The 26,210-nt window shown below is 42.0% G+C and overlaps 1 protein-coding gene across 3 annotated transcripts in view; it reads right to left on the minus strand.

Moving 5' to 3' along the window:
- Window positions 1-9,942: 9,942 nt before the first annotated feature.
- LOC149152518 (uncharacterized) overlaps window positions 9,943-26,210 on the minus strand; it is a 124,064-nt gene continuing 107,796 nt past the window's right edge. Inside the window, exon 3 of one of the 3 annotated variants that reach the window (XM_089437895.1) lies at window positions 9,943-10,201. The gene's annotated coding sequence lies outside the window, so the exon portion shown is untranslated. The other 2 variants (XM_089437894.1, XM_089437892.1) reach the window with 2 other exon arrangements.

Raw genomic sequence — 26,210 nt, forward strand, 5'->3', positions numbered from 1 at the left:
GCAGGCGAACCAATAGCCTTCCAACAAGCAACCGACATGATGCAGGTTGAGGCTCCTTCATCAATGACAGTACGGTGAATCGTCTTGCCTTTGATGAGAACTTGTATAAGGAAGGCCACCTGATGAGGTAATCTCTGCGTGAAACCTTCGAGGTCGAAAGAAATGAGATCCGAATCTGCCGGGTCGATGCCACCAATTGCTGATAGCAGGGACTTCCTCTGGGAGGGGCAGCTCTGGAGGACTTCTAACGCGGACATAGCAGACGGAGCCTGAGCTAAGTCCTCGACAATGCTATAATGCTGAGCGGCACGAGCATTGGGGTTATAAGATGACTTCCTGAGTACACCTTTGGGAGGGGGTCGGGGGATCGTCTCGGTGCTGGGCCGTTCAATGTGAAGAGGGCCAGAACTAGACGCGGGAGCGCTGGAGGGGACCTCCGGCTCCTTCCCGGCTGAAGATGGATATTCTTTCGTTCGAGTCGTGACGTGGACGGGGATGGTTCCTGCCATGAATACTTGAGAACCGAACGAGGAAGAGGATTGAGAAGGGTCTGCCACCTGATGCGTCTGCTGGGATGGGAAAGGCTCTTTAAGCACGGCGGGGGACCCTGAAGCACCTTTTAAAAGGCAACTAACCTCGGACCGCCTGGGGCAGTCCTTGGTGTAGTGATCCTCCTCGCAAATGAGGCAGGGATACTTAGGCTTCCGCTTGGCTCCGTCCTCGGTGGGAGGTTTAGGAGGATTCTGCTTAGGTTGTCCGGATTTTTCTTTGGCCTTTCCTTTCTTTTTGCCTTTCGAGGATTTGTCTGCCGCGGTGGACTGAACGGCATTTACCTCGGAGGTATTCCCAGGAATAGATGGGCTCTGAGAAGCATTCTCGTTAGAGGCGTTTTGTTTCTGCTTCCCAGAGTTTGCGGTTGATTTCTTACTTGGTGAATTCACGGAGCCAATAACTCCATCCACAGACGGTTTCGGTGGAGCTTTGGTTTTTCCGTGCCTCGGGGCATCTGGCAAATAGTCATACAAAGTACCTGACTGAGAATATACTAAGTCAAGGTATTGAGCTCGCGCAATCGCTTGCTCTTCAGTTACACACGCCCCCATTGCAATATCTTTGGCAATTTTAGGAACAAAGGACGTGGTAAACCAGTCGGTCAGGAGTTGATCGGGAATCCAAAATTTAATCAAACGACGGCGCCTTCTCCATTCATGTATATGATCAGAGATGTGCGTTGCCGTATCCTGTTTTAGAGACGTGAGCAAATGGGTCCCAGTCTCGTACCGAATGGGTAACTGAAAATGAGTAAGAAAGGCCATAGCCAACGAGTTAAAGTCTGAAAACATACCGCGATGAAGTTCGATGTACCATTTTGCGGCCGAACCAGTGAGGGTCCTCTGGAAGAGGCGCAGTCGGATAGAATCATCAAGCCATGAGTTAGATGAACACCAAAGGTGATATGTCATTACGTGGGCTTGAGGATCCTCTCCGGCTTTGCCGTCGAACTTTGGACAGTCACCTGGTATTTTGGTCGGAACCGGTGGCCACCATGAGTTATGCAAAATAGGATCGTTTGTTAACTTGGACACATCGGGTAGTTCCAACGTAGCCAAAAATGGTAGCTGCGGGTTGAAGGACATCTGTGGCTGAGGGTTCGAGGCGGTATTAGGGTTCCACCCAGATTGGGGTTGCCCCCACGAACTTTGTCCAGACGGACCTGGCCCAAAAGGACCGGCCGCATAGGAATTTTGTCCCGATGGACCTGGTCCGAAAGGACCTGGCACATAGGGAGTTTGTCCGTAGGAGTTTTGTCCGTGTGCGGACGACTGTCCCTGTGTTTGCCCCCCAGCTCCCCATGAATTAGCAGCTTGCCCGCCAGGTTGACCATATTGATAATTTTGATAGGGAGTGACCTGTGGTCGCTGATAATTTTGGTAAGGAGCATACTGATTTTGCCCCTGGGGTTGCTGGTAGCCATGTGACTGCTGGGTCGCATACGGAGCCTGGTAGGCAGGCTGCGTTTGATATGGAGGTTGATAACCTGTTTGAGTCTGAGGCCCAGAGTATTGTCCTTGAACCGGTTGAGGTTGGACTACACGTCCCGAAGGTTGACTTGGTCGGATTCGAGATGGACCTGGTTGGCCAGCAGGATAGCCTTGCTGAACGCCAGGTTGTCCATGTGCCACCAAGGGTTGTCTTCGCGGAACGGGTGGTCGAATTAGTTGGATAGCTGGTTGACGCCGAGGCTGGCCAGCTTGTCCAGGTTGACGGTGAGGGTAGACCCCGGGTTGATTTGGCTGTATAGACGGTTGGCCCGTTTGTCCCCCACTGTAACCGGGTTGGGAAGAGGGTTGGGCTTGCTGTACGGCAGGCTGTCCTCTTGGGTATATAGGCTGGGCAGAGGGTTGCCCCCCTTGCCCAGAAGGATTTGCGTTTCGAGGGGTAGGTGGGCCCTGTTGAACATAGGGTTGTCCACCCTGGCCATAAGGATACCCTTGCTGGACGGCTGGTTGATTTGAGGGATTGTAAACTGAGCCAGTTGGTCCAGAGGGGTACCCTGGCTGGAAACCAAGCTGGTCTTGAAAAGACGGTTGCTCTGGCTGCCCAGTAGGTTGATTCTGATATGGGTATGGCGGACCTCCCATGTCCATAGGTTGTTCCTGGTAAGGTTGACCTTGTGGATACCCAGATTGTCCTGGGTCAGGCAGGCCGTATAATGGTTGCCCTTGAGGGGGCTGCACGTAGAATGACGGGTCCTGATTGGGTGGTCCTATGGGCTGCCGAGGAGGGTCTCGGTTTCCAAAGTACTTAGTAGTGTGGTCATACATGACATTCAAAGATTCCTCGTTCTCTTCGAAAGGGTGACGAGGGAGACCTGAGATTTCCTCAAGGAACTCACCATTTGCATCGAAGAAGAAAACAGGACCATTGTAATCTGGGTCTGTTATAGGTTCCCCATAAGCATCATACGGTCCTGATCCTGGAATGCCTCCAACAAAAGAACCAGCTTGAGGAACTTCAGACGAGGGAATCGGTACAGCACTGACGACTGGAGTCGAACGTGCTACACAAACAGTAGGTTGAGCGGGAACTGAGGTGACGGGCGGGTTGAGTTCTGACGTGAGGGGTGGGAAAAGAGGCTGCGAAACAAAAGGGCCGATCGAGGCAGCGAGAGTAGGATCCCATATAGTGGTAGAAGTTGTTCTAGCATCATACCTATCCCTTAGCGATTGATATCGTGGAGGGAGGGGAGATGAAGACGGGATCGGGGTCTCAATGTCTGTGACCGCGGGTGTCTCGATGTCTGTGACTGCGGGTGTCTCACCCGTGCTGGAAGCTGCCCCCTCCATTGGAGATGACATACCTAAAGGGGTACGGGGGGTTTGGGGGGTATCCCAATCTTCTTCCCAGACGGGATTCCAATCCTCCAAGTAATCTGGGTTGCCTGGGGACCGTACGTTAATAGGCTGGATACTCGGAACAATGGGAAGAGTACCGCCTTCAACTGGTACCTCGGGAGCAACAGAGGATTGAGAACCCTGGTCACTTATACCGGGAGTTGATGGGTCAGCCAGGATGACCAAACCCCTTAGAACTCTTAAAGGAAACTATCGATAAAAGCCTACTCAAAACTATCGCACACAAGACCTAAAAAAGGAGATGTTATCGTGGCCAAATTAATTTTTAAGACGCAAGGACCAAACTTGACCTTTTCATATTTCAGGAGTCGAGAAAAGGACAAAGATGACTCCAGTCTCCTTCGAATGTTTAATGAGCACGAAGTGACAAGACGCTCACAGGCACCTTTTCGTTTAGGGAGTCCGAAAAGGATCAAAAGTGACTGCTCTGGAACTCTAGGTAGAGGGTGTGCCAAACTCTTCGCAAAACCACAGAATACTTTTTAGGGTACGGGTGGTCAATCTTCGTGAATGCTGTGTTCACTGCATTGCGAATTGTAGGGCGGCCGACTCGGCTTCCTATGGATAAAGGATAAAAGCCTAGTGGGGTCTCCCTATATACTCGACGGTACGTGGGAGCGCAGTCCGTATTAGACCACTATCGAGTCACAGAAGGAGGAATCACCCAACCTAATGTGAAACAACAGTGACTATGTTTTAAGACGCCGGAACACGTCTCTAACCTAGACCTCTAAATATTTGCGTTTAGTTCCAATGCGTTTTTAGATTCATTTGGTTCATTTTATAGTTGATCTTGAGATTAAGTTTCGATTTCAAGCTCTATCGCATGTTCGCTCACAATTACTTAGATGCAATCTATATGCAAAATAATTTCGTTTCGTTCGATGAATTCTAGCTACGAGAGAGCAAAGAATTTTTTAAACAAAACGAATACAAACAAACAAGCAGCTAAATGCAACTAAAGCGAGGAAAGGAAACTTTTCTTTTGAAAATGGAAATCAATGAAATGTTCTTTTCCTTTTTGAATTTTAAAGTAAGCTACTAATTCGTTTTCTTTTAATGACATAAAACACCTAAAGGAATTTGGAGGAACTTGAACACCAAGTAAACTACTTAATTAGAGCACACGAAGTTCCCGAAAACACTCAACCAAAGTCTCGAAATCAAAGGGGAAACAAGGCAATGCACGAGCTATGTGATCTAAGCTCTGCAAAACAAGCAAGGATCGCAAGCAAGGAGGGAGCGAAAAAGACCACTTGGAAGCACAAACCAATACACTCTGACAATCACTGAAAAAATGCGAAAAGCGAGTCTAGAACGAGCTGGTCAATCAAGCAAACAGGGATCCTCACGGGAGGCTTGACACACACACGGCCACTAGATGTCCTAGGGTTCAGAGCGTGAAATCAAATAGAGAAAAGCAAACATCCGACGGACCAGAGTCGCAACCAGTCAATTAGAGACCCAAACACAATCCAGTAATCGCAAAAGTAAGGATGAAAACATGAACCAAGCAGCTAGAAGGGAAGTTGTTTGCAAACTTAAAACCAAGCAAAACGAAACCCTATGGAGTTGAGCCCCGTAATCAAACAGTTCAAAGTTCAGAGAGTGAAAAACAAGTCATCAGACAAGTGGGGAGAAGAAGGGAAAGTCACAGCAAGAGGTTCAGGAGGTCAAATTGGACAAAAAAGAGTTTTTCAGGCTCAGCGCGGGTAGCCTTCAGCAACTTGGCGCTGACAGGGGGAGGCCTTCAGCAACTTTGCGACGTCAGCGCGGAAAGTCAGGGAAAAAGCGCGCTGCCCTAGGACAAACGAGGTCAGCGCGGATATAAGGCACACAGGCGCGATGACCGAAATCGCAAAGAAAAGGGGGCGCGATGTTAGCGCGGAAGAACGCGAATAAAGCGCGCTGCCCTTGAAAACGAGGTCAGCGCGGCTGTTAGACGTACAGGCGCGATGAAGAGAAAACCAAAAGAACAGAGTCGCGATGTCAGCGCGACTGTTCCGAAATAAAACGCGCTGGGAGTAAAAAACAAGGAAAGCCAAAATAAAAACTTCCCAAACCAAAGGCAGGAGCTTTTTAATAATAAAGACGCTTTCCAGAAACACCCAGAAAGTTCATAAGCAACAAAAGACAATCCCAAAAACCCACAAAGAGATCAATCAAAGCCAAACACAAAAGTGGACTCAAGAGACAAAAAGGCTTCTCCCCAGCGGAGTCGCCAAATTGTTGAGAAGGTAAATCCCCTCTACGGATAGAGGCGATCCCTACTAGCCCAATAGGGGTCTAGCAACAATCACACAATGCTGCCACGCATGTTCCTAGTTACAATTAAACAAGAAGTAAAGAGCACCTACTTGGATTCCTGCGCTGTCGCGTGACGAAGAGATGTTTCCTTCGCTCCTTCGCTTCAGCTGGTCACAGTCCTCCGCGATCCCCGCGAACGGACACCTGCACACACGAAGAGAAGGCAAACGCAAGCGTAAAATCTAGTAAAAGTAACTATATGCCAGTCAGAAAAAGACATAATTCACATTTATCCATTGCATAAACAAACGAGAATGGAACAATAATAGCAGTCATCTATTATTAATCAGAATAGAGAAGAGTACAACCAAATGTTCTGACGTCGGTAAACTCCTCAGGAGGGATCAGTCAGCATGTATCTCAAGCATTCACCTTTGAGGATGATTCTCCCAAGACAAACAACTCTCTCTCTCTCACACAAGTGTCACAAACAAACTTCCCAAAGCAATCAATCACTTCCACTCCTAACACACCACACATATAGCAGCGATCTGAGCACTACAAGCTCTGTACAATCCAAGCTAAGTCTAGCTAGTTTCTAACTAGCTGCTCATGGTAATGGTGGAAGTTTATATAGGAGAATGAGTCTCCTAAAAAGGTGGAAGGATGAGCTTATCTTCAAGGGGAGTAGTTGCAAAGGGTCGAACAGACATGCCACAGAAGGGAGTCGATATTCACAAAGCTAACAACCAAGCCTGGAGAGATCTGGAAGGCTGGTTGTTTGAACAAATTCGCCCAAACTGGATCAGCGCGGATTATATGGAGACTGCCGCGCTGTCAGCACATAACAATAACTGAACAAGTCATGTCAGCGCGGAAGGACACGCGAAAGCCGCGCTGTGCGTCATCGCGGAAAAGTGATGTTCTTCCGCGATGGCAGCGCACGAAATACACTGTGGGGCGCTGGTCATCGCGGTTATTTTAGGAACAGACGCGCTGATACACAAAACTTTGGAAAAATGGGTTTTAAGCCAGTTCAGGGATCAAACACTTAGTGATTGTGACTTCTGGACACAGCAGGGTGACTGACAGGAAGGCAGTGATAAATTACTGTGTAACAGACACCTACCTATTACTTTTTTTATATTTACCTCTCATGGGGATATAACCATGTGGTTATATTCTAATGTTGTTCTTTACTTGGGCTAACCATATGAGGTGTAGTACTAAATTCCAACTAGCTAAGGGAGAAGACTTGCCAATGGCCACTACCCTGACCACCTATTATTTTGTATATATTTACATATCTGGAGATGACCATATAATTTTATTATAATGTTATTCTTTACTTTGTCTTGCCATATGAGGGCTAGTATTAAATCCAATGAGGTAGAAGCCTTTCCAATAGGAAAAACCTAATTTCCATTATTACTTGTTTTGTATTGCGATTTGTAGCAATAAATACAGTCATAAGACACCTACAAGTTGAGCATGAGGACAAAGTCATGCATTACATTCATATTGCATGCATATGTCTGAGTGTGAGTATGGTTACCAACATAGATATGATAAAGATGAAAATATTTTGAATCGCGAGTAGAAGGATATGGCAATTTTCATTTATAAAGGAGTTCATCATTAAGATGTAGGCATAGTTATAGGTACAACACGGAAGTAGATATAGGTACCCGTTCAACTTTAAGTTGGAGCTACTTATATATTTAATGAGGATAGTGATAAATTTGTAGCACTAACCTTTGGACAAAAGGCCCCACTACATTTACAAGTTGGCCATATAGCATTTACCTAATAATGCAAGACCACGCAACATGGAAAATGTATGTATGGATGATGTGTTTTCTTTGTCCAAGTCAAACCCAGTCAAATCTCTTATAGTAGCACAACTTCGACCTCCAGCTACAGAATTTCGGCCTCCACTGTAGACCTGAAATTTCCGACCCTCCAATAGTTGTTGTTGTCATACATGTGAGCTTCCTTTAACCTCCCACGGCTTCCTCAGACCTTCACTTGGCTTTCTCTAACTTTTGGAGCTTCAAGATGGTTTCTTGTGACCTTTGTTTAACCTTCTTGCCTTCTCTCCTTCAAGATCGAACTTGTAGAGGAAAACCCTAGATTTGTTGCAAAAACCCTAGCCTTCCTTCGCATGTGTGAGAGAGAAATATCCCAAAACCAAGTCTTCTTCATCCTCTTCTTTGTTGCCTTCTTCCTCTTCGTCCTTCGCTTGAATGAATGAGAGATGAAATGCTCCAAGGAGGTCGAGTTTCCTCCTTTATATAGGCTTCGCAAAGGTGGACGTGGCTCCTCAAATTACGCTGACTTTCCAACTGCCAATCTGACTTGATCTTGGAGAGTATTTCGACACCTTTAAAGACCAAAAAAAATTACAAGTTACAATGTGCCCGAAGGGGTCTTCAACTCATGACAATGACTATTTTCACTTGACCTAGGACAAACCCTAGAAGCACTCAATGGGTATTTGACCTATAAAATAAAAGACCTTGAGCATGAATCCCATGCTCCAAAAATAATACATTTACAAGAATCAAAAGTACATTTCATATTTATGAAAACCGAACCTAATTACACATTTTTCAACAACCCCCATAATTGATTTGTTATGAATGCCATGTGCAATACAACCTTAACTATCAATTTTGTCTCTTTGCTTGCATTTCATATGCAAAGTATAAACCTTCAACATCACTCCTCTTTCTTGTGATAGCATGATGACATGTTGCTTATATCAGTCAAAGTAATACATGAAGATCCTTATGGTTACTCTTTTTGAATTGTCTTTGCTAGAACATGATTGCAGTTTTGCTTACCAAAACTATCATAACTCTTTGCAAGAATATGGTTCCAGTTTTGCTTGGTCAATTGGGGTTATCTTGGGTGGTTGGACAGAATGATTGTTATCTCTCCCACACATGTTCAATTCCTTGCAAGTGACATGATGATAAGAAATATTGTTGTAATGATAATAAGAAATATTGTTGTAATGGCTACGTACCTATGAATATCGTTGTATTGACCCTCACTCTTGCCCTCGTGTTGAAAGAAAAAATTATTTCCCTTGAAGAAAAAATTATCCCAGTTTTGCTTTGCAAAGCTAAGGACAACTCTTTGCAAGAATGTCATTTCATTTTTGCTTAGCAAAGCTTTGCATTAACTCTAATCCTCTGATTTCATGGATTTGGATAGGAAAAACAGCATGCTTGCATATTACATGAAATAAATAACAGAGCGAACAAGATAAGATCAATATTGCATCTGGATATTATGCCCAATAATATTTTCCGATACATACATTAATATCCAATTTGTGTAAATGTGTGTGTTTTTACTGCACTATCATGCATCACTGATGTGCTTTCATTATAATCCTTCTTTGAAACTTCATAAATCTTCTTCATTTCGCAAGCAACAAACACAAGAGCACCATGAATATCATACAACTTATTTTCCGTTAGTCATACATTAAATTCCGTGCAACGACATTCATCATTCAAAACCAAGGGGGAATATCTGCTTCAAAGTTTTTGGAATTTGTTCAGAGTATCCTTTTTAAGATCTTAAAAAAACCCATTATAGTTCCTTACGCAGTATAAAACCATTCCATTATATAATGTCTAGACAGCACTTATACCATATTACAGATGGTTCAGGTCAACCCCACCAAAATGGTTAATATATTTACTTCAAAATTCTTGCTAGAGAGACCACCACTCCGTACTTTCAAATTGGCCATTACTCATGGGAGAGCCTAATCATTTGCAATGCTAACTTGAACCTGCACTCCTCATGTGGCCACCAATATAGAAAGGAACATTAAAAGAGAGACAGATGAAGCCTACGAAGCTCGGTTATTCCATCTTCGACATTTACAAAAGGCAAGTATCAATGCACTTTGTCCCGATTCCCTTTTTCGATATAATAAAATGACCAGCTAATAGTAATTCCCTGAATCATTTATCATGTTTCTAATTGACGGAACAATCATCAAGAGATGCATGCTCTCATCTACTTATCTACTTGAGTAAGGATTGCAAGGAACTATCGCTTTGATGCCAAATATCTAACTGTTTTTTCCAAATACACAAACATCATTCTTAAACACTTGGTCACATAAACAGGTGTTTCTTTTATGAAATTAAAAATCTTATTGCTTTCCTTTGCCATATGCCAATTCAGAAAAATTATAAATGCTAGCACCGAAAACACCAAACAACAAATCAAAAAAGATACAATGGAGCCAAAGTACCCAACTATCATCTGTAGTTATTTTAAATCTCACACAACTTATTGACAGCATGTTTACCACATAATGCACATTTAGAAACAAGCATAACATCGTCTTGACAAGAAAGTTTCGTTTTCTCATTGTGCCCAATGCATCACCTAATCATCATTTAGGAACCATATCTTTTCTGTAACATTTGTTTCAGAACATTCATAAAAACTTGGTTACTGATGATCACTCTCCAAATTGAAAGCATGATGAATGTGCACTTGGAACTCTATACATCATAAACAAAATAACATTACAAACTAATAGATTAATGACGTAACATAATTTCCTATTTCCAAGAAATTTACATGGTAAAACCAACCCAACTTTGCCACCTGTCATTGAATCTGGATCTTCTTGCAAAAGAATGTTAGAATTGAAAATTAGCAATACCAATGCATAGCTCATATTGAGGCAGTTGAAATTAATGTTTAGTATGTACTTTCAAGAAATAAATATAAAATCATGATCCTCCAATGCTACTGCAATTTAAGAAAGTGTACCCACACCTCAAAAGTAAGAAAGAAATTCCGAAGCCGTGAAATGGGGTCGTATAGAAGTCCATAACAGTGAATGTATCCATGTTGAATGCATGAATACGCCGGTTTGCTACCGCTTTGTCCTTGTACCAAAAAATTATTGACAATACACCATAGTCATTACTTGTGGCACGCTTCCTCCAATGTGAAAAGGACAACTTAGTTCTGATGCCGTTGTTATACCTCAACTCCTTTCACCTAAAACAAACACAGAAGAAAAAAGTAACTATCTATGGTGGTTAGCATGGAATGCATAACTTAGGCAATTATGATTATGTGATGCTAAATTTGGCATTCTCTAAACATGGACAGCCCTGCATCTTTAGCAAAAGATATAAAGCTAACTTGCAAACCTCCCAATGGCCCTCTAAAGGTCAGCACCTTATGGTCAACAATACACCATCAAACAATTAAGCAGTTGTATAACTCCACCACAACCAAAGGACAATGGGAACATGACTACTTTTAATGCCTCGGAGACCCTTGCCACTGTAGGTAATAATGACTAGAAGGGATGTATGGAATAAACCCTATCTAGTTAGAATTTCATACCAATCCTTGAGTGGTAAGGTCGACTAATGAACAACATAGTAATGAAATCGTAGGCACAGGATTGTAGGACCGTATTGGGAAAAAGATATAAAATAATAGATGTGAATCAATTTCCAGGAGCCAACTAGGTAGGTATCCATGTGATCAACATGGATTCCATTGTCAATAATCCATGTCCATAATGCATTCCAATTTAATACATCACCTTCATGCAATATGCAACCATAGTTCATGATAATATAATACAAATGCAATAATAGAAATATCACATGAATAAGCTAATAATAAATATCACATGAATTCTCAGTGGCTAATTGTCATAAACAAGGATAATAAATATACCAAATCTACTGCAAAAAAGATCTTTAGGGAAAGAGATTTATACCAGCCTGATGATTGGGAGAGGGAATACATGAATCCAAGGTAAACTCATTCAAAAGTTGTTTCTAGTCCTAGTCCTGACTCCATGTCAGTCTCTTATAATTCTAATTGATACAAATCTCCAGTCATAGTTGCTAGAGTCGTGAATCTAACGTCATGAAATATGCAGGATTCATGCATTAAACCAAACTGCAGAACATGAATGCATTGCTACAATAAAAAAGAAGGGGATCAAGATCTGTACTGCACAATAAATATAAGTTGCATTCCATGGTACACAATAAATCCCAGCCATATATTTCCATACTACATGGGACACAGTTTCTGTACTATGCAAGCTGTAGTTATCATACCATATAGGTTACCGATTCCATACATGTGCTTCAAAATGATATGATCAAAATTGTTGCAGAATTTTACTCATCCATAATATTAGGCGACAGTAATAAATGTAGGAATCACATGCCATTTAATACAAACCGCCATCATAGATTTGCCATGGTTTCATAGTAATTACAGTCCATAAACAAATAGCCCCGTAAATGCAAAAGGACTCCAAAAGTATCCCATGATAAATACAAATATGATGGCCACTCTCAAAAATTAATAATCTATGACTCCAAAAGCCCTATGTTGCACCAAGTTTTGGGGATGGAGGAATGAGGGGACGTGAAAGGATGGCTGTAATGCATCCCCAAACTTCCAAGAAATGGGAGGAATTGGCACAAAGTATGAGAAATTTAAAGAGCAGACATTCTAGAACATAGGTCTATAATACAACTCAATAAAAATAGTGATTCTCAAATAACAAAGGCAAATACCTGATTAAACTTATACAAAGTGATTAAATGTTAATGAGAGAATGGCAGAAGCGAACAGGAGGGTGGTAGAGTTTATAGCAGACCTGCAGCCCTGAGGTCGTAGGGTTTACTCAGATGATCCCTTGCCCTACTGTAAGCTGGAAAAACTGAAGTTTTTATGGTCTGTGCACTCAGTCGCTTTCCGAGGTGTGATCCCACACTGATGAAGAACATTCTAGTAGATTATTCCTCCGACCGAAATGAGTTTTGTTAGATCTGGTCGGAGACAAGTAGCATTCCTACAGGAGAAGACGAAATAACTAGGTCGAAGCAAGATTGGGAACAAGTGGCAGAGACAATGAGAAATCTACCACAATTGCATAAGAAATCCCTAGGTCCCGAGGGAGGGCCAGTTTTCATACCCTGCTCGCAACCACCAACTTTTGAAGGAGAGATGAGGTCTACTCTACATGCAAGGGGGAAGACAAGGATGACACCAGAGCTTTGGCAAGGTTCGAATATTCTATCAACTTCAACGAGTCTAGAGGAGGTGCCCTCTAGGGACCTCTCGGACATTTTTATGGGTCAATATGAGGTCCCACAAATTCTTCAGCCACTAACCCTCTCTGATGATTTCTTGGAGGCTACAGTAGGGGATGTTTTTTCGCATGGGGTGGGGAATCTTCCGGAACTGTTGGCGAAGTGGGGGCTACGATAGTGGAAGCTCTACTTTTGGAACACCAAATTTTGGGTAGGGTTACAAGGTTGGTGCCCCAAATAGAAGAAGGATTACCCTATGTACTAGCAGTTTTTTGCTCAAGGTGTTGGGTCACGGTGCCCCTCAAGGGTTTGGGGCGCGAAGAACAGAGGACAAGGATATTTCACTTAGTGACACTGGAAATGTACAGAAGGGATCAGGTTCTCAAGGTGAACAAAAATCGCTAGCAAGGAAGAAGAGGAAGACCCGTTGTGCAAAAATAAAAAGAGTGGAGCTTAAGATGGTCTTGGGACAAGATGTGAAGATGCACGAAGTAACACAAATGGTGGATCTCGTGATCATGGGTAGAGCTAGAGGCAGGAGATTCAACATTAAAACCCTAAGGGAATAGGTGGCAAAATTTTGGGGAACCAAATAGAGTCTCTTCCAATAGTCTCCATATTTCTTGAAGGATGGTTTCTGATGTTGTTTAGAAAAAAGAAAGAAACCAACTAGGTGTTGGCACATAATTGGAACATTGAATCCTCCCCCATTTTTCATAAGAGATGGCCATCGCTTTTGATGCTAACAGAGAAAGGATGGCCTGGCTCCAATATGGGTGCGGCCGCTTGGCTTTCAGGTGCAATTTTGGTCCTAGGAAATTTTCTACGAGATTAGGAACAAATTAGGTATTGTTCTGGAGGTTGATATGTCATTTTGACATTTGGGTATTATGACAATGGCGCGAATTTTGGTTAACCTAGATATGCGAGATGGACTTCTTGCAAAAGTGGAACTAAGGCCTCCAAGGTTTCCTCATCTACAGATATTGGACTATGAAGGAATACCATTTTGTTCTAGAAGATGTCACAAACATGGACATATTGCGAACAATTGTTCCCTCCCAGTTTTTTGGCAAGAAGGACTCGCCAATAAGGATTGAAAATAAGAGAGGTGTGATATTGGAAGAGGCTCCAGAGGACAAGAGGGCTCACAAGGACAGATTCCAGGGTGTAATTGGTTGGGACGAAACTTTAACTCCCAACAATCAATCCTCTCCAGAGGGATTAGAAATAAGGACAGATGTGAAAATGGAAACAGCAAAGAAGTTCAAATGATCATAAGGGAGCAGACAAGCAGATACTCTGCAAGGAATGAAATTCCATCAAGGTACATCTCCTTTTTATTGTTTTTCCCCAATACAAGAATCTAGGTTAGAATCTTACAATCACTAATGCTACCAATCCAAGTATCACAACAAACTACTTTGCATAGCGGAACAATATGCAACAGTAAATCTACTAGTGCACAAAATATAGACAACTTTTTAAAATTTAACAACCCAACTTCGTTATATTAATCAAACTGATAATACAATAGTCTAGGGCTCCCTTACCAGGGATAATGGCCCTCATACATCCACTAGTACAAGAATAAAAGAACAAGATACACTGACGATCTAACTGATGTAGTTGACGACTGCAGCTTCTTTGTCGTACCTTGAACACTATACGGGTCCTTCACTCATATTCTACATCACTTCCTCTACCAATGCACCAACTCCTTTAGGTCGCTAAACTTGGCTCTCCAATCTGCACTCTAGCTGATCATAAGTCCATCTACAACCAAGACATAGCGTCTTCACGCTCACTAGCTTCTCCTTAGTCCTTCAAGGCCACAACACTTTGAGTCTTCTTGCCCACTGCTGCTCCTCAGCTACTTAGCGACTTCTTCCCACTATTTTCTACCTACGTTGCTCCAATGAAGACAAACATAGGTTAGGAGGGTTGCCACCTATCACTGTCAAACGTCCTTCTTTACACAATGAACTTGGATTATACAAAATTGCTCCTCTCGTTGATCAGACCTTGAGCTTCTACAATCTGCCACTTCTAGCAGCCCTAGTGTCCTTCCTAAGGTCTACACATAGGGCACACAAGAACACTTTCACGCGGCCCTCCAACAATCCACAAGTGTCCAAATTTGTCCTCTCCTAGGACACCATCCACTACCATCAACTCAACATAAATACATCATCAAATACATACCTCTGGTTACGTGCATATTGTTGGAGCTCACTCACTGGTTAGGGCACCCAATAGATTTGTTACAGCCCTCTAAAACTGCTCCAACAGTCCCTTAATGGTCGTGGCCTTCCCTCCTTGACCTCAACTGCTCCAACAGTCCCTTAATGGTCGCGGCCTTCCCTCCTTGACCTCAACTACTCCAATAGTCCCTTAATGGTCGCGGCCTTCCCTCCTTGACCTCAACTGCTCCCACACACTGGTGCCTGGGCTTATTTCTAGCCCTGAAATAGGCCTCATGACACCCTTTTATGGCACTGAACAGGGCTCGACCCTTCTACAATTACCTTCGGATTTTGGCCTATCAAAACAAGAGGAAAGACCCTCCAAAAACCACGAACAAGCACCCAAAACTTGCCTCAAGGCATGCGGCTACCCTCTACTCCAACTCTGACCTGCTATACCTTCCAAAAGACACCAAAACAATCCCTCAAACACCTCGGCCTTGTCCTCCTTGAGTTACAGTTGCCTCAGAGATGTATTACTATGAAAAGATGCACTTTGGATGTATTCTCTTAGCCTCCAACATAGCTTATATTTATATGCAACATGTGGTTTCAACAAATTGCCCTTTTGGCGCACCAATACACCAAGTCGAACTTCTCTATGTGTCATAAAAACCTACTAGCATACAAATAAATTCATATCTCCATTTCTAGATCTCTGAATTCGATGATTTTCGCTACCCCTACTTCTTCTAGAGGTCCTCTATCATCTCCATCGGTCAAACCAATAAAAGCAATCTTGGTTTTGACCCAACTCCTTTGGGTGCAAAACCCCCACCTTGGGTTCTAAGCCCACAAACCACTTTCGTGGCACTCCTTCCTCTAAACCCTGAACCATAGGGCTTGGAATACCTCCCAAGCTACCAAATATCAGCACTCCCTCTTAGCAAGGGAGGTATTTCCAAGACTCGTCATCATTATTGTCACTACTTGCAACACTTGCCCAACTCCTAGCGCTCATCACTGTAACAAACCCTGTAGTATGACCTATGCCCTCCCCGGAAGTGTCACTTTCATTGGAAGCCTCCTACTTCTTCTTCTTCTCCTAAAATCCTTTCCAATCTTTCCATGATTCCTTCTTGCCAGATGTAGAAGCCCCCTTGCTCCCCACTGACCACATGCTCTTCTTGGGTTGCACATTCTCCCTTGAGCCTGCAAACTCCCTCTAGAACTTGGCTCCCTCTAAGCCTCCGAAACCTAGACCTTCTTCTCTCGAACCTATACCTACTCCTTTGAAACCTACACCTGCTTCTCTGGAACTTGTACCTAGTTCTACTTCTTTTCGTGATCTATATGCTTGCCTATCAGCCTGTATAGACCATGCTCTCTAACTCCAATCATGACACCTAAAGAGCTAGAGCCCCTGGGCTTGAGTCTTGCCTTTCCACTCTAGAATAAGACGTGAAACCCCTTATGCTCAATCGTTGAGACAAACATCACGTTGTATCTGAGTCCTGGTACAAACAGTACATCCTAAACTCGCATCACCTGACCTAACTCCATCCTAAATGGCACAACACCTAATCCCCTAATCTCTTTTTGACTCTTGTCACCTAACACCATGTGCAACTTCGAGTCCCACTCAGCTAGAGTCTCGAACACATCCTGTGACACCGTCATATGCTTCAACACACCACAGTCCACGTACCATGCAACCTCATCGATCGTACCCTGCGAGAAATGAGAGATCAATGCAAAGTCCTCATTCTCCAATCTCCTAGAGAGATCATCTATCTCGACAGAAGTGGCAACACCTGCAACCTAGAAGTGGGAACACCTGCAACCTGCTTCCCTTTCTTCTTCTCGTCAACCTGCTTCCCTTTATTCTTCTCATCATCTCCCTTCTTCTTCATTGGACACTTTGTCAAAAAATGACCCATTTTGCCACAGTTGAAACAATTGATTTTACTCAAGTCCTTTTGCTTGCCCTTCATCCTAGCTGCAAGTGCCACGTCACCATCTGAAGCCTTCTTGTTCGGATGAAGATCCTTGTCTCGCAACTCTCCCTGAATGAAGTCATCCCACAACCTGTTCCATTTTGACAACTTGTCCCTGGCAACGATCCCCTTAATGAATGACTTCCACTCTAGAGTAAACCCCTTCAAGGCAATCCTCACCATCTCTGAATCTAAAACGGTCACACCGACGACAGCAAGCTCATCTTGAACTTGAGACAACCTTGTCAGATACGAAGTCGCCCCTTCACCCTGTATCATCTTAGTGGCCTTCAACTTATCCTCCAATACCAATACCCGGTTCTCGTTCTTCTTCCGGAACAAATTTTGAAGAGCTACCCACTTCTCACGAGCAATGTTCTTCTAGGACATATGAGGTATTAAGGAACCCCTGCCACCATCTAGGATGATCAACTTCGTATCCAGATCTTCATATACCTCCAGCTCCTTAGGGTCGTTGGCTTCTTGACTTCTTTCTCGGCAAAGTCCCAAATCCTGTTCACCATCAGAACCAACTTGATATGTTCCTTCCATGGACTATAGTTGGACAACCCTTCGAACTTGTCCTCATACCGGAGACCAACCTGTAACTTCGACATTGTGTGAGACCTTCAACAACAATGTGACCAACTCCTTAAGTTGTACTTCGTTGTGCACACTCTAATTCATTGGCCCTTCAAAGTAGCTCTAATACCATGTTGTTTTTCCATGATACTGGAATCTAGATTAGAATCTTACAATCACTAATGCTAGCAATCCAAGTATCACAATATACAATAGTAAATCTACTAGTGCACAAAATATAGACATCTTTTTACAATTTTAAAACAACCCAACTTTGTTATATTAATCAAACTGATAATACAACAGTCTAGGGCTCTTGTACCAAGGATAATGGCCCTCATACATCCACTAGTACAAGAATACAAGAACAAGATACACTAACGATCTAGCTAATGGAGTCAACGATCACAACTTCTTTGTCGTATCCTGAATACAATGTGGGTCCTTCGCTCTCAATCTACAGCACTGCCTCTATCAATGCACTAGCTCCTTTAGGTCACTGAACTCAGCTCTCCAATTTTCCCTCTAGTTGATCATAAGTCCATCTACAACCAACACATAGGGTCTTCATGCTCACTAGTTGCTCCTTAATCCTTCAAGACCACAACACTTTGAGTCTTCTTGCCCACTGCTACTCCTCTGCTACTTGGGGACTTCTTCCCACTATTGTCTTCTTGTGCTGCTCCAATGAAGACAAACATAGGGTAGGAGGGCTGCCACCTATCACTGTCAAACGTCCTTCTTTGCACAATGAACTTGGGCTATACAAAATTGCTCCTCTGGTTGATCAAACCTTGAGCTTCTACAATCTGCCACTTCTAGCAGCCCTAATGTCCTTCCTAAGGTCTACACTTAGGGCACACAAGAACACTTTCACGTGGCCCTCCAACAGTCCACAAGTGTCCTTCAAATCTATCCTCTCCTTGGACACCATCCACTTGCATCAACTCAACATAAATACATCATCAAATACATACCTCTCGTAATGTGCATAATGTTGTAGCTCACTCGCTGGTTAGGGCACCCAATAGATTTGTTACAACCCTCCAAAACAACACCAATAATCCCTTAATTGTTGCAGCCTTCCCTCCTTGACCTCCTGCTCCCACACACTGGTACCTAGGCTTATTTCTAGCCCTAAAATAGGCCTCACGACACCCTTTTATGGCGTTGAATAGGGCTCAGCCCTTCTACAATTACCTTCAGATCTCGAACTATCAAAACAGGGAGGAAAGACCCTCCAAACACCACGCACAAGCACCCAAAACTTGCCTCAATGCACGCGACCGCCCTCTGCTCCAACTCGGACCTGCTAGACCTTCCAAAAGACACCAAAACAGTCCCTCAAACACCTAGGCCTTGTCCTCCTTGAGCTGCAGTTGCCTCAGAGATGTATTACTATGAGAAGATGCACTTTGGATGTGTTCTCTTAGCCTCCAACATACCTTATATTTATAACATGTGGTGTCAACAAATTTCTCTTGTGGCACACCAGTACACCAAGCCGACCTACTCTATGTGCCACAAAAACCCACCAGCATACAAATAAATTCATATCTCTATTTCTAGACCTCTGATTTCGATAATTTTCATTGCCCCTAGTTCTTCTAGAGGTCCTCTATCATCTCCATCAGTCAAACCAATAAAAGCCATCTTGGTTTTGACCCAACTCCTATGGGTGCAAAACCCCCACCTTGGGTTCTAAGCCCACAAACCACTTTTGTGGCACTCCTTCCTCCAAAAACCGAACCCTAAGGCTTGGAGTAGCTCCCAAGCTACCAAATCTCAACACTTTCCCTCCTCTTTTCAATATGGTTAATTCTTTCAAGGATTTAGGCATGGGTTGGGATGGGACTATACTAGCTAAGCATAATTTCAAATTTGTTGCTCCCTCCTCTAACCCTACACCTATTCTACGTCCCTGTCCCGCAACCACTAGGACTATTACACCCTCTACAGTCTCCATGGAAGAAGGAAGTGCATCTGCATCAACTGACTCTTTTCCCCATTACAACTTAAGACCTAGAGCACCTATGGGAACAACCAAGTTTCACCATGGGGGATTGGGGCACTTACATCTAGCATCTCAAGAGGAGAATAACTGAGAGAGGAAATCACACTTAGCCAAGGCTCAAGACAAGGCAAGGCTGGATTTGACTGCGAGGAAATAATTATCCATTGTTGGCTCACTTAGAGCAACGAAAGCCCTGGAAGGGGTCTCCTCATGATAACACCATCTTTCAATTGCAGGGGTTTAGCCAGCCCATCCAAAAACTTGCCTTGTGTAGATTAGCTAATTTAAATAAGCTAGAAATCATCCTTCTTTAGGAAACTTTGGGAGAAGGGGATGGAATATCCAAAGTTCTAGAATCTTTGTTCAAAGGATGGAGCTTTACCTGCACAGATGTCTAGGTAGGTCAGGTGGATTGGCAATTGGGTGGAACCCTCTGCGTGTAAATTTAATACACTCCTAGGGGATTGAGTCAGTTTTAGGGGTGGAGATCTTCTCAGCAGATTTTGTGTTGGAGATGACTATTCTTAATGTCTAAGGCCCTTATGAAGAGAGGAAGAATTTTTGGGAAGTTTTACTTCATAAATCTCTACTTTCTGTTATTTATGGGACAACATTCACAAAAGACAGGTAGAAGGACCAAGTTGGTGTGCCCTTTGTAATTCACAGGAGGAAACTGTAGCACATCACTTCATCGATTTCTCATACAAAAAGTATGTGGATAGTTTGTAGAACACACTTTGGAGTTGGGGCTAACTGACAAGGGGGGAGAATTGAGGAGGCTAGCCAAACATGGGTCGGGAATCAAGATTTTATAAAATACACAATGTTGCCTTTACTTATTTGCTGGGGTGTTTGGTTAGCCCGGAACAAAGCTATTTTTCAAGACACTAGGTCCATCCCAGAAAGAACTGTGGCTCAAAGTCTAGTTATTCTATCTCTTCTCTTGATCTAGGAGGATCTCAACAAAGTTCAAAATTTAAAGTTGTCAAAATGTCTTAGAACTAGCACCGAATCCAACCTAAGTTGAACGGCCTCAAACTGAGTTCATGTTGAAAAATGTATCTAGTGCCGGTCTTCGTAATCGTATTTGAGTCATGATGTAATGTATTTATCAAATGAAAGAAAAAGAAATTTTATTATGAAAGAGAAATGATTTATTAAGCATGGCTTTCATGCTTTATGATTTTATTTTAGGTCAAAGCCTCCATTGTAGGCTTGTAGGGTTTGTGTCAAGAGTCCTTTTCCTTGTCATTATGTAAAAGACCCTTCTTAGGCTTTATCTATCAAAGAAGAAGTTTATTTTGATATAAATTAGGTCATTTAGGCCTCCTCCACCAAGTCAGCCTCAAAGAAGGACAAGTTAGCCTCATCAAGGGAATTCGACCTCACTGATTCACTATATATTGACAGTTATTCAACCTCATTTGAAGCACCAACCAAGAAGTTCAATCTACAGTTGTTGGAGAAGGAAAGAGGATGTGAAATTCAGGGGCGAAGGAGAAAAACTCTAGTGAAGAAGTTTGGAGACCATTTTCTCTCTCTTGTGATTCAAACATGCAAAATTTTGGCGCTGTAGGAGGATCTAAGTTGTAGCCTTGAAGTTGGGCCAAAATTTTGCAACATTAGGGCTGAAATTTTGTCTTTGATGCAGTATTGATGCAACTTTGTTGCAGTTGATCTTTGAAGTTTGGAAAGACATTTTGAGGGTTGACTTGGTGGAAGAGGAAGGTCTTTTGGATTCGTTTAAGGTCTTGGATTGTCTCAAGTTTAATTTGAATCTGATAGTGGAAGAGTTTGACTAGGATTTCCCCTATGGAGGGGTTTTAGCCCTAGCTAAGTGCCTATATCTGGTGTCGTTGATCATCATGTTTTGATTTGATGATTGCTTGATGAAAAGTAGATAAAAGAAGAACATAAAGAAAGTTAATAAGACTACAAAAATATCACAAGTAATTATCAATATAAGAGAATTTTTCTGCCTTTTTGATTTTCTAAAATGGTATCAGAGCTAAGGTGAGGAGGAAAGAAAAAGGTAGCTTAAGGGCCTATGAAAAGAAGGGTTAAGAAGGAATGAACAAAAGAAGATCATTAAGGAAAGGATCATATAAGAATAAAATCCTACTATCTATATCAAGTAAAGGAGATATTATAAAGTCTATGGCAACCTCAATGAAGACAGAAAATAAGCTAGAAGGAGCCTCCAACTACAGGGCATGGAAGAAGAGGATGGATCTTATTCTTGCTAAGCATAAATTTTTGGATTTTGTTCAAGAAAATGTTAAGAAACCTACAGATGGTGCAGGAAAGGAAAAGTACAGGGAACTGACATCTTGGTCGTGAATCTAATAGAAGATGGAGCAAAGGACAATCTAATCCCATACATATCCAATATAGACTTTGCACAAGAAATGTATGAAGCCTCTCTAATTTGTTTAACATCAAGAACATTGGTCAGATAGCTAGTCTCAAGAATGAACTAAGAATAATGAAGATGACAAAAGATAATATTGTATCATCATATTTTGTAAGGATCTCTAGAATAAGAGATGAACTCCAAGCTATTGATGAAGTTGTACCAGAGAAATAACTCGTGATTGTTGCACTACTAAGTCTACCAAAATTTTAGAGCTCTTTTGCATCAGGAATTAGCAGTTGGAAAGGCACCAACCTTTGAACCTATGTTGTAGGAAACGTTGGGTCAAAGGGCATTTATGGCCAAAAAAAATACGGAAACGCTGAACCGCGTTCAGTACGACCTGAGAATGCATTTCAAACCGTACTGGCACATTTCATGACGCTGAAACGTGGCCCAATACAGCCTAAAACGCGTTTCCAGGTCGTACGACCACGTTTCAGCGATAAAGTGACTTTTCGTTTTTCATTTTTAATTTTCGCTCCTTGCCAATTCAGGAGTGATAGAGGGAGCTATTGAAGATTGGAAACAATTCTTTTTTACTGGGGCAGCCTAATGTTCAAGCCTACGGCCCTAGTGTTGATATGCAGTTCATGGTAATGTTGACATTCTCTTTTATCTTTCATTTTCATCCTTTTACTTAAATTTTTAACATTACCATGAAATGACTCGGCATGTTTGAGAGTCGTTTCGACCTCATTGGATTTCATATGGAGAAAGTAGAATTTTAGATCTCACTCAAAATCCAGCAGACTTATCATTTTTTCAGGATTTCAAGATTGGGGGAATTGCAATGTTTCCATTGGAGTTTGTCATGTACTAGGGTATGGAACTTGTATTTAATCAAGAGCGCCAAGGTCAATCGACTATGCAGGAGGAGACTCCCAATAATCAAGAGCATCTAAGGTACTAGGGTATGGAACTTGTATTTAATCAAGAGCGCCAAGGTCAATCGACTATGCAAGAGGAGACTCCCAATCAAGCATGATACAAGAAATTAGAAATTTCTCGTGGCAAAAGGGTCAAGCAATAGATGCTAGATTTACTTGCCTTTTCTAGTTTCTAGTACTTTTTATAACTTTTGACTCTTTCATATTGTACTTGCAACCTCATATATATAATAAAGGTTGATTTTAAGGTTTGGATAATATAATAAAGGTTGATTTTAGATATTGCTATTTTCATTAAGTGATCATTCATGAGTAAATGTGATGTAAATTTAGAGACTTGTAGTTTATGCATTGACATTGGACAATTTAGTCATAATGTAATAAATTATAGTGTCATGTATGCTTTATGATTGCACATATTTCTTAAATGTCCTATATATATATATATATATATATATATATATATATCGTGTTTCCCCATTTCCAAAATTTCGGGGGATCACGTTTCGTACCCATACCTGTTTCCCCGTATCGTGCAACTTAGCTTTGAACAAATGTGGAATGCATGCAAGAAGCCTGCATCTCATTAATAAGTGACAGAGAGGAAGATGAAGAAAACAACACTTCAAATGCCTACTCTGCTCATCACAAGAAGAAGGGAGTATAAAAGAAATTCAAAGGACCAAAGAAAAAGGTTGATTTATTGTCATAAGGACCAAAATCAATGTCCTGAAAATCCAAGAAATAAGAAGAGAGAAAGAGAACATGCAAATATTGTCGATGAAGCTCCACCCAAGAAAAACAAGACTAAAGAATCTAAAGTCAAAGACTTATTTTCTAAATTCTCTTAGGGATACATATCCTTCTACTTTAAGTTTTGCAATGTTTTCTTTTATGTTTTGATTTCTAGAGTTCGTAGATCTAATATGTCATGTTAGGAATTCTTGAAATGTTTTTAAAAAGTTGTGGGTATCCCTCAAAAGGATTGGATTAAGATAAGTATATTGTTCTTTGTTTCATCTTTCATGTTTGTTTTCCTCCTCACATCGAGATTTGTTTACTCGTAATCTTTTTATATTTTCCTTGGTTAGAAAGCTTGCAGAATACACAAAGGCTATGGAGGAAACTTCAAAGGGTAGAGTTGAGTCATGAAAGAAGCTCAGTTGCAAAGGAAGCCCTTTAGAATGATACTTTACAAGGCTTGTTAAAGAACAACTCAAGGTATGTCTTAGATTACAAGTTTTGTTGCAAAAGGTATGATCATTCTCTTTTGAAATTTGCTTCACACTTGATCTTTAGATTAAATCTACCCTTATCACTCTATCTCTTGTTGTTTGCTCATTTTGGTGAAACCCTGACCTTTAGGGTTCAGGGTGTTAAAATTAAAGATGAAACCCTAGTCCTCTTAGGGTTTGTTGATAAAGTTTAGATCTCATGATGAAATCCTACTCTCTTAATGTTGAGGGTTTTGGTGATATTATGGTCAAACCCTAGCCTTTTAGGGTTTGTTGTTGATGTCTAAGTTATACAAAGAAACCCTAGATTTTTAGGGTTTGATGAATTAGGGTTTATAAACAAAACCCTTATAATAGCTAAAGTAAAGTCCTAGGAAAGAAACCCTAGGAATATATTATTTTGTATGATCAAAACCCTAGCCTAGTCAAAATTGTTATCTAATTTTGGAATTTGATGTTTGCATCTAGGTTTACAACAAAAACATAGAAAAAAATTGATATAAGGAAATAACAATGAAACCCTAGATATGGAATGCTAGTATGCTAATTTGATTGTTGATATACATAATTTGACTTTAGTGGTGAAATCTAGGGTTTGTAACAAACCCTAGTAGAGCTTGAGATGTAATTCTAAGAGCATATTGTTGAAACCTTATGATTGGATTGATATCTTGATTGAGTTGCTAAAAATTTGTCTCGAAGATGGAGTCTAGGGTTGTTATGCTCTTTAACCTGCAAAATGATACCCAATACAAAATATGCGAAGAAAAGATACCCACAACACAGAATAGCAATGATTTTATTATTCAGAGAGTAATGTTCACTTGCCTCTTCGAGGGGGCAACCTCCAATAGAGCAGAGCTCGATTACAAAATAAGACACGATACTCCTCGCAGGGAGTCTCTATCCTTTATATATGACTCATACATGCAATACCACGGGCCAATACCGTGGGTTTTATTAATACCATCTATCTAATACTACGGCCCATTTGCAATTAACTGTGGTCCCGTCATTAATTGCGGGTTAACCACTTACAAATATTAATATGGGCTTTATTGACTCTTGACTATGACGTGATCCCATGACATAAATAAGGGGGTTAGGGTGGGACCCTAACATGCCCTCCCCCTTAAGACTAGCCGTGTCCTCAAGGCTGAAGCTGCGGAAACTGCTGAAGAATATGGCTGGTTCCCAAGTTGCATCTTCCAGAGAGGTGTCTTTCCATTTGACGAGGACTTCCTTAATCATGCGGCCGCGCAGGTGTTTGTCTTGTGTCTAGAACCTGTTCGGGTTGAAGCCAGATTGACCCTTCTTCGTCCAATTCAGGTAGACTGGTTTGAACTCGGCAATTGTTCCCAATCACTTTCTTGAGGCACGATACATGGAAAACTGGATGGATTTTTGCAGTAGGTGGCAAAGCCAACTTGTAAGCCACTTCTCCAATGCGCTGAAGTACTTGGTATGGTCCGTAGAATTTTGGAGATAGCTTCTGACAACCCTTGTCTTTGAGTGATGTTTGCTTATATGGTTGCAGCCTCAAAAAGACCTGATCCCCTTCTTGAAATTGGCGCTCTGAGCGATGCTGGTCTACCTGTTGCTTCATGCGGTTCTGAGCTTGATGAAGATTCTCTCTAAGATGGGCGAGCATGGTTGCGCGGTGTTGTAGGAGTTGATCCACTGCTTGTACTTTGGAGCACCCCTTGAGATAAGAGGTAGGGGAAGGCGGAAGTTGACCATATACTGCTTCATAGGGAGTCATTTTGGTGGTGGCATGATAGTTGGTGTTATACCACCATTCAGCCAGAGGTAACCACTGTACCCAAAGGTGTTGCTTTTCTGAAGTGAAACACCTAAGGTAGGTTTCTAGACATTTGTTGACGGCTTCAGTTTGACCATGCAGATGATAGGAAGTACTGAGTTTTAGTTGAGTGCCTTGTATCCTGAAGAGTTCCTGCCAAAAATTACTGGTGAAGATCGGGTCGCGATCGGACACAATAGAAGTGGGCATGCCATGCAATTTGAAAATCTGATCCATGAAATATTGAGCGACCAAAGTTGGTGTAAATGGGTGGGGTAGGGCGCAGAAATGAGCATACTTCGATAGTC

This window comes from Pinus tabuliformis, chromosome 9 (assembly GCF_031772625.1).
Source record: "Pinus tabuliformis cultivar Carrire ecotype Pingquan chromosome 9, CPIR1, whole genome shotgun sequence".
In the NCBI taxonomy this organism is placed as follows: domain Eukaryota; kingdom Viridiplantae; phylum Streptophyta; class Pinopsida; order Pinales; family Pinaceae; genus Pinus; species Pinus tabuliformis.